Raw genomic sequence first — 14,021 nt, 5'->3', positions numbered from 1 at the left:
TATTTTGTATTGTTGGTTGTGATCTCTCCTCTTTCATTCCTTATTTATGTGGGCCCTTTCCTTTTTCTTTTTGATTAAACTGGCTAGGGTTTTATCAATTTTGTTAATTCTTTCAAAGAATCAGCTCCTGGTTTCATTCATCTGTTCTGGTTTTTTTAGTTTGGTTTGTTTTGTTTTGTTTTTTTGATATCATTGATTTTTGCTCTGGTCTTTATTAATTCCTGTCTTCTGCTGATTTTGGGTTTTATTTGCTGTTCTTTTTCCAGCTCCTTAAGGTGTAAGGTTAGGTTATGTATCTGAGATCTTTCTTCCTTCTTTAGGAAGTCCTGGATTGCTATATTCTTTCCTCTTATGACCGCCTTTGCTCTATCCCAGAGGTTTTGGGCTGTGGTGTGATAATTTTCATTGGCTTCCATGTACTTTTTAATTTCCTCTTTAATTTCTTGATTAGCCCATTCATTCTTTAGTAGGATGTTCTTTAGTCTCCATGTATTTGTTATCTTTCCAAATTTTTTCCTGTGGTTGATTCTGAGTTTCATAGTGTTGTGGTCTGAAAATATGTACCGTATGATCTTGATCTATTTGTACTTGTTGAGGACTGATTTGTGTCCCAGTGTGTGATCTATTCTGGAGAATGTTCCATGTGCACTTGAGAAGAATGTGTATTCTGCTTTAGGATGAAATGTTCTGAATATATCTGTTAAGTTGGTCCAGTGTGTCATTCAAAGCCATTGTTTCCTTGTTAAGTTTCTGTTTATATGATCTCTCCATTGCTGTAAGTGGGGTGTTGAAGTCCCCTACTCTTACGGTATTATAATCAATGAATTTCTTATGTTTGTGATTAATTGATTTATATATTTGTTTTCCTTCACGTTTGGAACATAGATGTTTACAATTGTTAGGTCTTCTTGATGGATAGACCCCTTAATTATGATCCAATACCCTTCTTCATCTCTTGTTACCGTCTTTATTTTAAAATCTAGATAATCTGATATAAGTGTGGCTACTCCGGCTTTCTTTTGGTGACCATTACCATGACAGATGGTTCTCCATCCCCTTATTTTCAAACTGAAGGTGTCTTTAGGTCCAAAGTGGGTCTCTTGTAAACAGCGTATAGATGGATCTTGTTTTCTTATCTATTCTGTTACCCTATGTCTTTTGATTGGAGCATTTATACCATTGATGTTTAGAGTGAGTATTGAAAGATTTGAGTTTATCGCCATTATGTTGCATGTAGAGTTGGAGTTCCTGGTCTCTGGTCCTTTTAGTCTTTGTTGCTTTGGTCTTTGTTTGTTTGTTTGTTTATCTTTTCTCCCCTCAGAGAGTCAGTCCCCCTTAAAATTTCTTTCAGGGCTTGTTAGGTGGTCACAAACTCCCTTAGTTTTTGTTTGGTGGGAAACTTTTAATCTCTCCTTCTGTTTTGAATGACAGTCTTTCTGGATAAAGAATTCTTGGCTGCATATTTTTCTGATTCAGCACATTGACTATATCCTACCACTCCTTTCTGGCCTGCCACGTTTCTGTGGATAGGTCTGCTGTGAACCTGATCTGTCTTACCTTGTAGGTTAAGGTCTGTTTTTCCCTTGCTGCTTTCATTCTTCTTTCCTTGCCTGAGTATTTGGTGAATTTGAGTATGAACTGTCTTGTTGATGGTCTGTTTTTGTTGAATCTTATGGGAGTCCTCTGTGCTTTCTGGATTTTGATGTCCAGGTTAAGAAAGTTTCTGCTATGATTTGCTCATACAAATTTTCTACCCCTATTTCTCTCTCTTCCTTTTCTGGGACCCCTATGATTCTGATATTACTCCTTTTTAATGAGTCACTGATTTCTCTAATACTTAAGTCATGCTCTTTTGCCTTGGTATCCCTCTTTTTTTTTCTGCTTCATTATTCTCCAGAAGTTTGTCCTCTGTATCGCTGATTCACTGCTCTGCCTCTTCCATTTCTGCCACTGTAGCATCCATTTGAGAATGCAGCTCAGTTATAGCATTTATTTCATCCTGAGTAGGGTTTACTTTAATCTCTGCAGAAAGGGATTCTAATCTATTTCGACTGCAGCTAGTATTCTTATTGTGATTCTAAATTCTGGTTCAGACATCTTGCTTGTATCTCCGTTGGTTAAGTTCCTGGTTGTCATTTCTTCCCGGTGTTTCTTTTGGGGTGAATTCCTTCGTTTTGTGATTTTGAAGGAAGAAAAGGAATTAATGAGGTAAAAAATTAAAATTAAAAAATTAAGACAACACACACACACACAGAAAAAATCAAATAAATAATGCTAGGTCCTAGGTGTGTTTTGGTCTGGGTGTTGATAGGGGCTTGATAGATTAGAGACAAAAGGGGAAAAAGAAAAAGAAAAAAGGAAACGTTTGAAAATTTGAAAAAATGAATGCAGTGCAAGAAAATGAAATGATGGAATAAAAATAGGATTTTAAAAACTTACAAAAAAGTTTTAAAAAGTAGAAAAAAATGAAAAAAATTGTTTTTAATAAAAAGTGAAAATAAACGTAAATTTTTTCTCTTTCTGTATTCAAGAAAAAAAAGATTAAAAAAAAAGAAAACTGAATAGATGGACCAGCAAACAGACTGAAATACGGTTGAAATTACCTTGTTTTCCCCTGGGAGTCAAACTATGAAGGACTTTATAGTCTAAAACTATGCAGGTGCGGAGATTTGTGGTGTTCCTGAAGAGTGAGGTTGACCCTGTTGGGCGGTGTTTAGTGTAACAGCTCTGTTCTCCACTAGATGGCGCTGCTTAGCTTGCTGGGGTGGATTTTTGTGGCACTTGTAGGTGTGTATGCGCATGCGCGGGAGGGGTGAAAAGGGCGTCACCCAGCTACCCTGTTGCCAATATTGGAATTCTGCTCTCCCCGATCAGCTATCGCACACCCGTCCTTTGTCTCTGGCTTCCCTCCACTCCCCGCTTTTACACTGTCGGTGACCAAGCCGTCAGGTTGCCAGGTGGCACCTCCCTCCTGAGTTTTATCTCAGATGTGGCTGTCTTTCACGACCCCTCACTTCTGAGGGACTGCCGCTTTGACCCGTTCTGACCCTCTGTGGGAGGGTCTCACTGAGCAATGGCCTGGAGCCAGCTGCACCCAGGAACATTCACCTGACTGTGCTGCTGCCAATGCCCAGGGACTGTGGCTGGGTGCCAGCCGGCCCCAGAAAAAGTTCACGCGATCGTGTAGCAGCAGCGTCTCAGGGAATATGGAGAATCACAACACACATCTGGCACCAGGCTTCACCCTTAATGACCCTGTTCCAGCACCAGCGAATGTGGTTCTCTGGGGTCCGCAGGGGTCTTTACCTGTGGGGGGCCACACAGCGTCTACCAGATGTCCTCCCAGCAGGGGAACTGCCTCTCCGTGTGTGGCCCGAAGCCCCCCGGACTTCACTCTCTGCTCCTGAGGATTGGCCCTTCTCACCAGAGCACCGCCAGGTATTGAGCTGAGGAGTTTCAGACTCTGAGCTCCCCCTATTTATAGAGTCTTGATGGAATTTAAACCCTCTCCTTTCTCCTTTCTCCCTTTTTTAGTTCAGTCCCTGCGGCTGTTTCCACTTTTCCACTTTCTCTCCAGCTGCTTTTTTTTTGGGGGGGGGGTGCTTTTCCTGTACTCTCCCCCTCGTCTCTGTCCTCTCTCCACAAGCAAAAACAGCTCCTTACCCTCCGCAGCTTCTCTCTCCCCCAGTTCACCTCTCCACGCCGTGTATCTGCTGAGTTCTGTGGTTCAGATTGTGCAGATTGTTGTGTTAATCCTCAAATCAGTTTTCTAGGTGTGCAGGATGGTTTAGTGTTGATCTCTATCATGTTGTCTTTATAAAATTTGGTGTAAGAATTCAGACTGCTATTTACAGGTATTCTCTTAAGTGGAAGCACACAGGTTGTTAGTGTCAAATCTTTTGAAAGATGATGGGAACTGAGCAGTGTCACAGCAAGAATAAAGTTTTCAGGTTTAGTGGGACCCTATTATGGAAGAATGTTGTCTCTGCGCATTACCAGTGCTGGGTCCACTGGTAACCTTTGTGAACTGAGGGAAAATGCTGGTACGTTGCTTCTCCTGTCTCCCTGCAATCACTACAAAATGAGAAGGGCTTGATTGAAAACAAAAGGAGTGTAATAATACTTTTAAAACCTTGTATAATAAAATTGTATAAATGGTAACACATGCAGCCTGGTACTGCATTAAGGTTTCAGGGAGCTGGTGCGCTTTACTGATCACTTTGCATTTGAAAGTGCTGTAGGAGGGGCACCTGGGGGGCTCAGTCGGTAAGCGGCCTGGTTAAGCATCCGACTTCAGCTCAGGTCATGATCTGGTTTGTGAGTTCGAGCCCTGTGTCAGGCTCTGAGCTGTTAGCACAGAGCCTGGAGCCTGCTTCAAATTCTGTGCCTCCCTCTCTTTGCCCCTCTCCTGCTCACACTTTGTCTCTCCAAAATGAATAAACATTAAAAAAAAAAAAAATGCAGTAGGAGATGCTGAGGAAACAGAATTTACCAAAGAGGAAATCCTTATTACATAGAAAAACAGTGCTTAGAAATGTGCAGTACATTATATAGCCTTTAAAACATGTAATTCAAAAAGGCTGAATGTGGCTACCTTAGAAAAGAGAATACATTGTGAAACAGTAAAATATTTCAATGAATTACTGTATAGTGATTTCACACATGTTTTTCTTTCACTTCTAAACACTTTGTCAGGATAAGAGCAGGGAGACACTTTATCAGGATAGGATAAGGGAAGAGATCTAGTCTTTTTGAAAGATGAGTAAAAAGGAGTTGAGTGCATTTTAAAAACGCTTTTGAGCAGCTGCTGTATGTGTAGGGTCCATGTTAAGGTATTAATCTTAAAAAAGAACTTCCTCCAAGCAATTTACAGAGAAGTAAATGCCAAGTAACAACATCATAAGACAAAAGTAATCTGTGATGATGAGGTATCAAAAAAAAAAAAAAAAAGGTTCAGATTTCATTCATTAAGGAACTTCTTCATGCACTAACAGAACTTCTTACAAGGCACTGGCAGGGGTCCTATTTCAAGGTTTGGATAACATTGATGGTTTCAGAAACATGTTTTAACAAACAACAAGTGATTTTGTTGTGGATGGTCCTCGGACCGCATTTTGCAAAGCATTGGACAAGGCCTCAGTTTTCTGAGAAACTTTTGAAGACAGTAGGGATAGTTTCATGGGTGAGGTGGCAGGTGGGAAAAACCTTTAAGGTTGAGAAGAGTTGAAGACATCATGAGGAAAAGACAAAGGGAAGAAAGCCTGGGATATATTTAAAAGTTTGTTTAAAAGTCTTAAAAATAGTTACATTTCTGTTATTATGGATGCGGACTATCACATCCTTTGTCGATGTCTTCCATGTGGAGGAGACACCCTCAGCCCAGCACTAATGGCCTCTTTGCTGTTCTAAAGTTTTCTGCCCAGCGAGGTAGTGACTTACCTAATAATTTTGGGGAGAACACCTTGCCTGCCTGCACAGTGCATATACTTTTGATTACTATTCTCATACTGAAACTGTAAAGAACAGGGAAGTATTGATGAAGAACAGGAGGAGGAAGGGATGGAGGCAGAGCAGGGAAAAGGCCTGTGTTTTGGGGAACGTAACATCTAAAACTCCAATTTGTGCTGCATGGGTCAGTATGTTAAGAAATAAAGCAGGAATGAAACTTGACTGAACATGGTATACAAGTGGAGAAGCTTTGGGTGGTCAGAGCTCGTGGTTTTCGAGCTCAGACTTTATTACATCCACAGGGAGTTTGGATCTTGGCAGTTTGTAGAGGTTTATACTGGGCATTAATTTGACATATATATATATATATATATATATATATATATATATATATATATATACACACACACACACACACACACACACACACATATATATGTATGTATACTTGCAGTAGGCTTTTAATTGTTACCATTTTGGCAAGATAAGTTAAGCCTTAAGGCACCTGGGATTTTGATCTGAAGTTCAGGGTAGGCTTGTCTACACAACACTGGTTATTTCTACAGAGGCAGGGTGCAATACTGAGCCTCAAGCAGAAGTGCACAGGCATCAACAAAGAAGCAGGGTAGAAGGTGGGTGTGGTGGAAACACACAGGCTTCTGCAAAGGCAAGGAATGTGGGAGTGGGGCTCACTCAAAACCTGGCCTCCTGGATAGTGTCAGCTGATATCAGCCAAGATGAGGCTCAGTGAGCTACTGGCTCTGCTGGCATTAAAGGCATTGGCAAGTAGAGGCCGCATCAGGGTGCAATCTATTGCAGCTTGACCCTGAACTACATTGAAACTCATGAACACTAGGGACCTCAGCAGAAGCTGCAGAGACACTAGATAGCCACTGCATTTAGGATTTAATGATAGAAAAAATATAGCCGTGCGGAACATTAATGACTATATCAGTATTTGCTGCTCTTAAACTTCAAGGCAGAGGACCTTGTGTGCAGTACAGACTTCTACATCCCCATAGCTTATTTTACAACTGGAAGTTTGTACCTTTTGACTCCATTCACCCCCCACCACCTGCCACTTGATTTAATATCGTTTATAGATGGATTTTGAAAATGACAAAGGCATCCACTTTTATTGTGCCTGTTGGAAACACAGACATGAAAGCGATCCATTACATGATATTTTATCTTCCCAAGTAGTAAAGGTAATAACCCTGACTGAAGCCTGTACTGTGGCAAAAGACAGAAGATAAAACAAGAGTAGATATGGTTTTGGAATTGTTTGTGACTTTGAAATGCTATGAAACCTGAAGGATTTATGACATCAAATATTTTGACTAGTGGTGAGAAAGTTACCTATGACTTAGTGGAAGCTATTCAAGACTCACAAAGAAACAGTGGTTGTGAATGTAGAAGTACATAGGCAGACCAAAGGCCAATGCCAATGCCCTCGTAGAGCTGCACACTAAATGAGCTTTTACCAACCCAGCCAAATGAGATGCCTCTAAGTTGATGTGTCTCCTCACCAAACATTCAGACAGATAATTTTCCCAATTTAAGCAGGCTAAGGTTGACTCACAGCATCTACATCAACCTTCTGAAACACAGAATTGGCCACCAGAGGGATGGAGGCCAGAAGTCCACTATCAAGGTGTTGCAAGGGCTATGCTCCCTGTGAAGGCACTAGGGAAAGATCTGTCCCAGCTCTCTTCTAGCTCTGGTAGTTCCTTGGCTTGAGGCAGCATAACACCAATCTTCACATGCTGTTCTGTCTGTGTGGCTATCTCTGTGTCCAAATTTCCCTTTTTTTATAAGGACACTGATTATATTATAGTAGGATTCACCCTAATTATCTCATTTTACCTTATTACCTCTGTAAAGACCCTATCTCCAACTAAGGCTGCATTCTGAGGTCCTGAGGATTAGAACTCCAATGTATCATTTTTAGGGGCACACAATTCAACCCATTACATACATTATCATGAAAATGCTTTACAACGTTATTGGGACACCATTTCTATTCCTTCTATGGGTTCGTGTGTCAATGTGAATTTCCACTCACATGATACCTTAAACTGAGGCTAAGTCAAAAATGTCTCTAGGGGCTCCTGGATGGCTCAGTCGATTAAGTGACCAGCTCTTGATTTGGGCTCAGGTCATGATCTTACAGAGCTGCATCGGGCTCTGTGCTGCCAGCATGGAGCCTGCTTGGGATTCTCTGTCTCCCTCTCTCTCTGCCCCTCCCACATGCATTTGCTCTCTCTCTCTCTCTCTCTCTCAAAAATAAATAAAACTTTAAAGAAAAAAATTCTCTAGAAGCACACAATTTCAAAAAGCAGTCTGAACCAAAGATGATAATGGATGTGAAGCCCATGCCTGAGATTGACGAAATACGACATAGCACAATGATTTTTTTTAATCTTTCTCTTTTAGTAATTATTGTCCTGGTATTTGGTTATTTAACCCAAATATCATGAGATTGTTTTCTTTCAGCATAGTTGAGTTTATCATATTCAGTTCTTGGTATATTCAAAATACATGGTTACCGGGCACATGGGTGGCTCAATTGGTTGAGCGTCTGACTCTTGGTATCAGCTCAGGTTGTGATCTCACAGTTTTGTTAGTTCGAGCTCTGTGTTGGGCACTGTGCTGACAGTGAAGAACCTGCTTGGGATTCTCTGTCCCCCTCTCTCTCTGCCCCTCCTCACTTGTGCTCTCTCTCAAAATAAATAAACTTAAAAAAAATTCATGGCTAACAATTTGCCTGTTCATTTCCAATGGCTATAAATAAAAAATTGGTTGGGTCTATGAGAACTTCTGTTTACATACAGAAAGTCTCCATGCTACCATGGGATTATCCTTATAATTCCAGTTACTATGCATAGGCACCAGTAATTGCTGTGGTTCCAGATGACCATATCCACATGAAGTTTGTGAAACCCTTCCTGTTATTCTCTGTAGAGGCCAGTTTACCTCGTCAAAATCCACACGGGTCCTGATCCCATGGGTCATGAGTGGGGACAGCCTTCCCTCAGGAATTTGACAAAAGACCTAACTAAAAATAAGTAATAGACCATAAAACATATGACCCACAAGGAATGAAATGGCCATAGACCACCCCTCATACAATAGAAATGAACCAATCAGGAATGGACAACCCCGCACCTTGAGTTATCAAACCAATACCAGTAGGACCTGAGAAGGAACAAGGGGGAAGGGAAGGGGGTGGGGGGTGACTAGAACCTTATAAAACAAAGACCCTTGCCTATTATCGCGGGCATTCACTTTCGAATGTCCCCTCTCTGTAAATAGCTTTCATACTGTTCTTTTAATTTTATAGTTTAATAAACTTTTGCCTGCTGCTTAAAAAAAATAAATAAAAACAATAGAGAATGGTTATCACAAACACTTTCAGTGTGTGTCACTTTTGCTAATGTTCGGGAGATGAAAAATAACGTAAAAATAACAGGAAAATAATATAAATATTTGTCATTACTGAAAATTTCTTAAGGCTTGATTTTTTAGTATCTCCTTCCTATATTGCATTTGTGGAACTAGAGCTTATTAGATGTTGCCTGTTAATTGATTAGGCTGAGTAATTTAGCCTACCTTATTATCAACTTTGCAGTACAGAGTCCACTAGAGATGGCAAAGCAACATTCCATTGGCTCAAAAAAGGTCATCACTGGTTGTTTCAAATTCTACTTGTGGTTGTGTTTATAGTAATGCAGTATAGTCACGTAGGGTTCAAAATATTATCTTAGTGGACCAGTTCTGTCACTGAACCTCTGATATACAGAGACATTCATATGACAATTCTATGCCAGAGTAAACAAATTATGGTCAAAGCTTGTCCTCTGAGGTGAAGGAATAACCACAAGAAGAGACTGATGAATTTTGGCCTCTTGGGCACACCTCATACAAAGCAGAGACACCCAAATGCCATAATTCTAAAGTAGCAAAATCACATACAAAGCAGTGGTGCTTGGATGGTATAATCCTAAAATGGGCATTATACAAACACTCCAACTATCTCAGTGCTTACTTAACCCAGATCTACTTATCTACTGGACATTACTCACAGACCTTGTTTTCCTAATATGGAACAGAGGGAGCTCACAGTCTTGTGATTATAGAAGACTAGTCCATTTCTCCCCCACCCCAAACTTTTTTTATGAGAACCTCCTGGGTTTGGTCTGCAATTATGTACATATAATTTTATTACTATATATTCTATATACTATGTATATAATATTTATACAACAGAAATAGAGAAACTAGTAGAAGGAAATAACAGGTTGAAAAATGTTGAGTTTGTTCAATTTATATCTGAGTAGACCTCAAATTATCTGTTCACTACAGTGGAGAAAGTCAAGTAGATCTTCAATACCATCCATTCCCTCTCACCATCCTTAGGAAAAAGTCTTTTGGAAATTCTTCTTGAGTCAATTACCATGGCAGGAAGTTTTGAAGGTTACTTTTTGTGTTTTAAATGTAGATTAAAATCTGAATTCATTAAAAAACATTAGCATATTTGTGTGACTTGTATTTTATGCTTGCATATCTAGAAGAGTTATTTGGATTTCCTTTGTTCTAATCTATGTATAATTTGGCATAATATCAAATGTATCATCTTAAATTTTAAATAGTCACAATAACTATTTGCCTTTGTAAAAAGTGGAAAACTGCTAAATTCATCCATTACATTCTTACCCCCATTTCCAAGCAAATTTACTTTTTGTATACTTTATAACAAATTAATTTTAAAAATCTAAGTTTTTTAAGTAAACTCTATGGCCAACGTGGGGCTTCAACTCATGACCCTGAGTTCAAGAGTTGCATGCTCTACCGACTGAACCAGCCAGGTGCCCCCTAAGATCTAAGTTTTAATCAGAGAAGAGAGTTTAAAATTTATGCAACCCATGTTTAGCCCTTTAAAAATTTTTTGAGATGTATTCTGTATTATGAATTACCACAATTTATAATCTTCAACATTTATATATTCTTCTTCATAGGATATATAATCTGTCGTCAACTCTTAAGACTTACATTCTTTGATTTTATAGTAATGTTTTTACATTAGTGGCTTAATAGGTGAGCCATCCACATGAATCATGACGACAACTCTTCAGTGTACATAGAGGTTTTGGCAATAATGGAATATGTACTTTTCTAGAAATTAGAAACCACTAATCTAGTGTGAAAGGAAAGAATTATTCTTTGCTATTAATTGAAATAGTTTAAGAGTTTGCAGTATTTTGCTGTCCCAATAATAACTAAAACCGAGAAACATTAATGATTAATGTAAAGTGTAATAGGGACAAATTATGCTTGGATTATTCACTTACACAATTGCAATTTGACTAAGGATGGCATTTATTTATATTTACAGTTGTGATCACAGATTATTATTGTTTTGCCACTTTCAAAAAAGTTATTAAAGAATATGTGAACAAGCTTAAATGTTCTATTCTACCTTGGTACACACTGCAGATGACAAATTCAGAGCTTGGCTTCTGACACTGTGGGAATGGGCCAAATTACTTCTGGATTAGACACTGAAATAGTAATAAATACTACTACTAGGCCTTTCTAAAACTCGCTCAATTAACTGCACTCAGGTACATTTATTTCATCTAGATTTCATGAAGACACATTCTAAATATAATTTATAAATGAGAACATATGAAGTAAATGCTTAATTATTTATTCAAGGTCACACAACAATTTGGTGTCTGAGCTTAAACAAAAACTCAATTTCCTAACATTTGCCTCAAGCTGCTATGTGGATAACTCTAGAAATTCCATCTGTGAAATTTCAATCAAGACAGATGTATTTAAACCCTTTGAAAGCTTTGCTTGCTATGTAAATTCCACATTGCAGACTGATTATTATATAGTCATTCACAGTGATCTTTTTTTTTTTTTTTCTGACAGTACATGCTGGCACAGCATTTGACACCCTTTAGAGTAACTATGACACATACACATTCAAATAAATTAACATCTGGTCTTAACTGACTCTTCTAGGTTGACCAATATGATCTCCCCAGAATGCAGTGATCCTTTAGCTAGCAATATCGAGAACAGTAAGCTTTCCTAGTTCTCTCCCCCATTTAAAATTTTTCTTGTTAAAAAAAATAACAGCATCTAACATATCTACAGGTATCCATCTAACATTCCATGTTTGAGATTTTGGAATCACTGGAAAAGAAAGGAGGGATCAGAAAAAGATTTAAGAACAATCAAATATTTACATGGAAATTAATCACACTTCTATTTACAAGCTATGTGACTGCAAAATGACTTACCATCTCTGTGCCCCAGTTTATCTATCATTAAAATGAACATGATAATATAGGGTCCTAACTCATTTTCCAAATCCTTGAGTCCAAGAGTGCTTCAGATTCAGAATGTTTTAAATATGTAATTCAGTGCAAACACCATATATTTACATAACAGTCACAGCAGGGTCTCAAGCAGCATATTAAAATATTAAAATTGCTGCAGTAAAATGAATATTCAAACTAAGAGATGATTCAAGAATATAAATAGCCTCATATCAATTCAGGTCAGATTTTTGCCTATGTGAAAAAAAAAAACCAGAACAAACAAAACCCCAAAGTTTTCAGAGACTTTTGCCTTTTAAAACTGTAGGTAAAAAGATCATTAGCCTGAAATAATGCATCCATAATAGGGTAACTTAAGTGGATAAATAGATTCTTTCATGCTTTTTAATGATCAAAAATGATAAAAACATTGGAGAAAAATATATATGTTGTCAATAAAAGTAAATATGTTGTCATAATTGCAATTATCTGCCTATAATATTTTAGATATTAATCACATTATATTCTGTGATTAAAAATCTAATAATTTTTACATTGCCAAATTGAAAATCATGCCTGTTTTGTGTCACAGGATGTAAACCCATTCAATTACTAATGGCAGTTATAGCCATTAAGAAACCTTGGGGTGCCTGGGTGGCTCAGTCCGTTAAAGCATCCGACTTTGGCTCAGGTCATGCATGATCTTGCTGTTCAGAGTGCAAGCCCCACGGCAGGCTCTGTGCTGATAGCTCAGAACCTGGAGCCTGTTTCAGATTCTATGTCTCTCTCTGTCTCTGTCTCTGTCTGTCTCTCTCTCTCTGCCCCTCCCCCACTTGCGCTGTCTCTCTCAAAAATAAATAAACATCAAAAAAAAATTAAAGAAAAAGAAACCATAAAAAAATTCTCAAATGACACTTTATGAGTGCTGGATCCCTTACAGATGAAACCTGCCAATTTTTAATTATCCACTCTTATTTCTTTATCCCTGAAAACTTTTGACACTTTTGCTACCCCAAAAAATGAGATTTTAAGCATAGGATATGAATTAAAATTATCTTCCCTAAATTTAATTGCAGAGACTTAAGTGGGCTAGTGCTAATACCACTTTAAAAAAGTAAAAGTGTATGGGGCGCCTGGGTGGCTCAGTCGGTTAAGTGACTGACTTCAGCTCAGGTCATGATCTCATGGTTTGTGAGTTTGAGCCCCATGTCGGGCTCTGTGCTGACAGCTCAGAGCCAGCTTCCAATTCTGTGCCCCCCTCTCTCTCTGCCCCTCTCCCACTCACACTCTCTCTCTTTCAAAAATAAATAAATATTAAAAAAAAAGTAAAAGTGTAGGGGTGTCTATGTAGCTCAGTCAATTGGGCATCTGACTCTTGATTTCCACTTGTCTTGATCCCAGAGTCTTAGGATCAGGCTTCATGCTGACCATGGAACCACCTTGAGATTCTCACTCTCTCTCCCTCTTCCCCTCTCCCCCACTCATACTTTCTCTCTCTCTCTCTCTCAAAAGATTTTTTTTTAAGTAAAAATGTAATTTCTCCTGAAGTTCATATTCAAATGTAGATTTATAAACATATTTTTATATCCATATAAACTAAGAGCTCAGACATTTTAAACTTTTAGAACTACTTTACTAAATGTTGAACGTACTATTTTCCCTCTCATAATTACCAGATATTTTCATGTGAAACATAGGTTGGTATTTTAAGGCCAATTAAAAGCAAACTAGTAATTTGAGGTAATGAAAGATATAAATGTTAGAGAAACAGATAGATACTGAGATTCTATTCTTCTGACACATATGTAAGAAGTAAATTAATATCATCATTGTAATTACAGTTACCTGGCACTGTGCTCAGAAATTTATAAATACTATCTCATTTAATCCCAATGAACTTTATGATTCCATCCAACCCTATGATTGGCTAATATCATAACATGATGATAAAAACAGTAATAAATAAATAAAACTTAAAAAAAAAACAAATATAGAAATACAAATTCAGTACAATTGTTTTATTTATTTATTTTTAACTGTATTTATTTTGAGAGAGAGAGAGAGTGAGCACACGCAAGCAGAGGAGGGGCAGAGAGAGAATCCCAAACAGGCTCTGTGCTGTCAGCGCAGAGCCCAGCGTGAGGCTCTATCTCAGGAACCATGAGCTCATGACCTGAGCCTAATCAAGAGCCTGACGCTTAACTGACCGAGTCACCTAGACACCCCTGTGTCAAAACATTT

The sequence above is a fragment of the Panthera leo genome, chromosome B4 (assembly GCF_018350215.1).
Source record: "Panthera leo isolate Ple1 chromosome B4, P.leo_Ple1_pat1.1, whole genome shotgun sequence".
Classification (NCBI taxonomy): Eukaryota; Metazoa; Chordata; class Mammalia; order Carnivora; family Felidae; genus Panthera; species Panthera leo.
The sequence above is the reverse complement of the archived record's forward strand: the minus strand, read 5'-3'. Positions refer to the sequence as shown.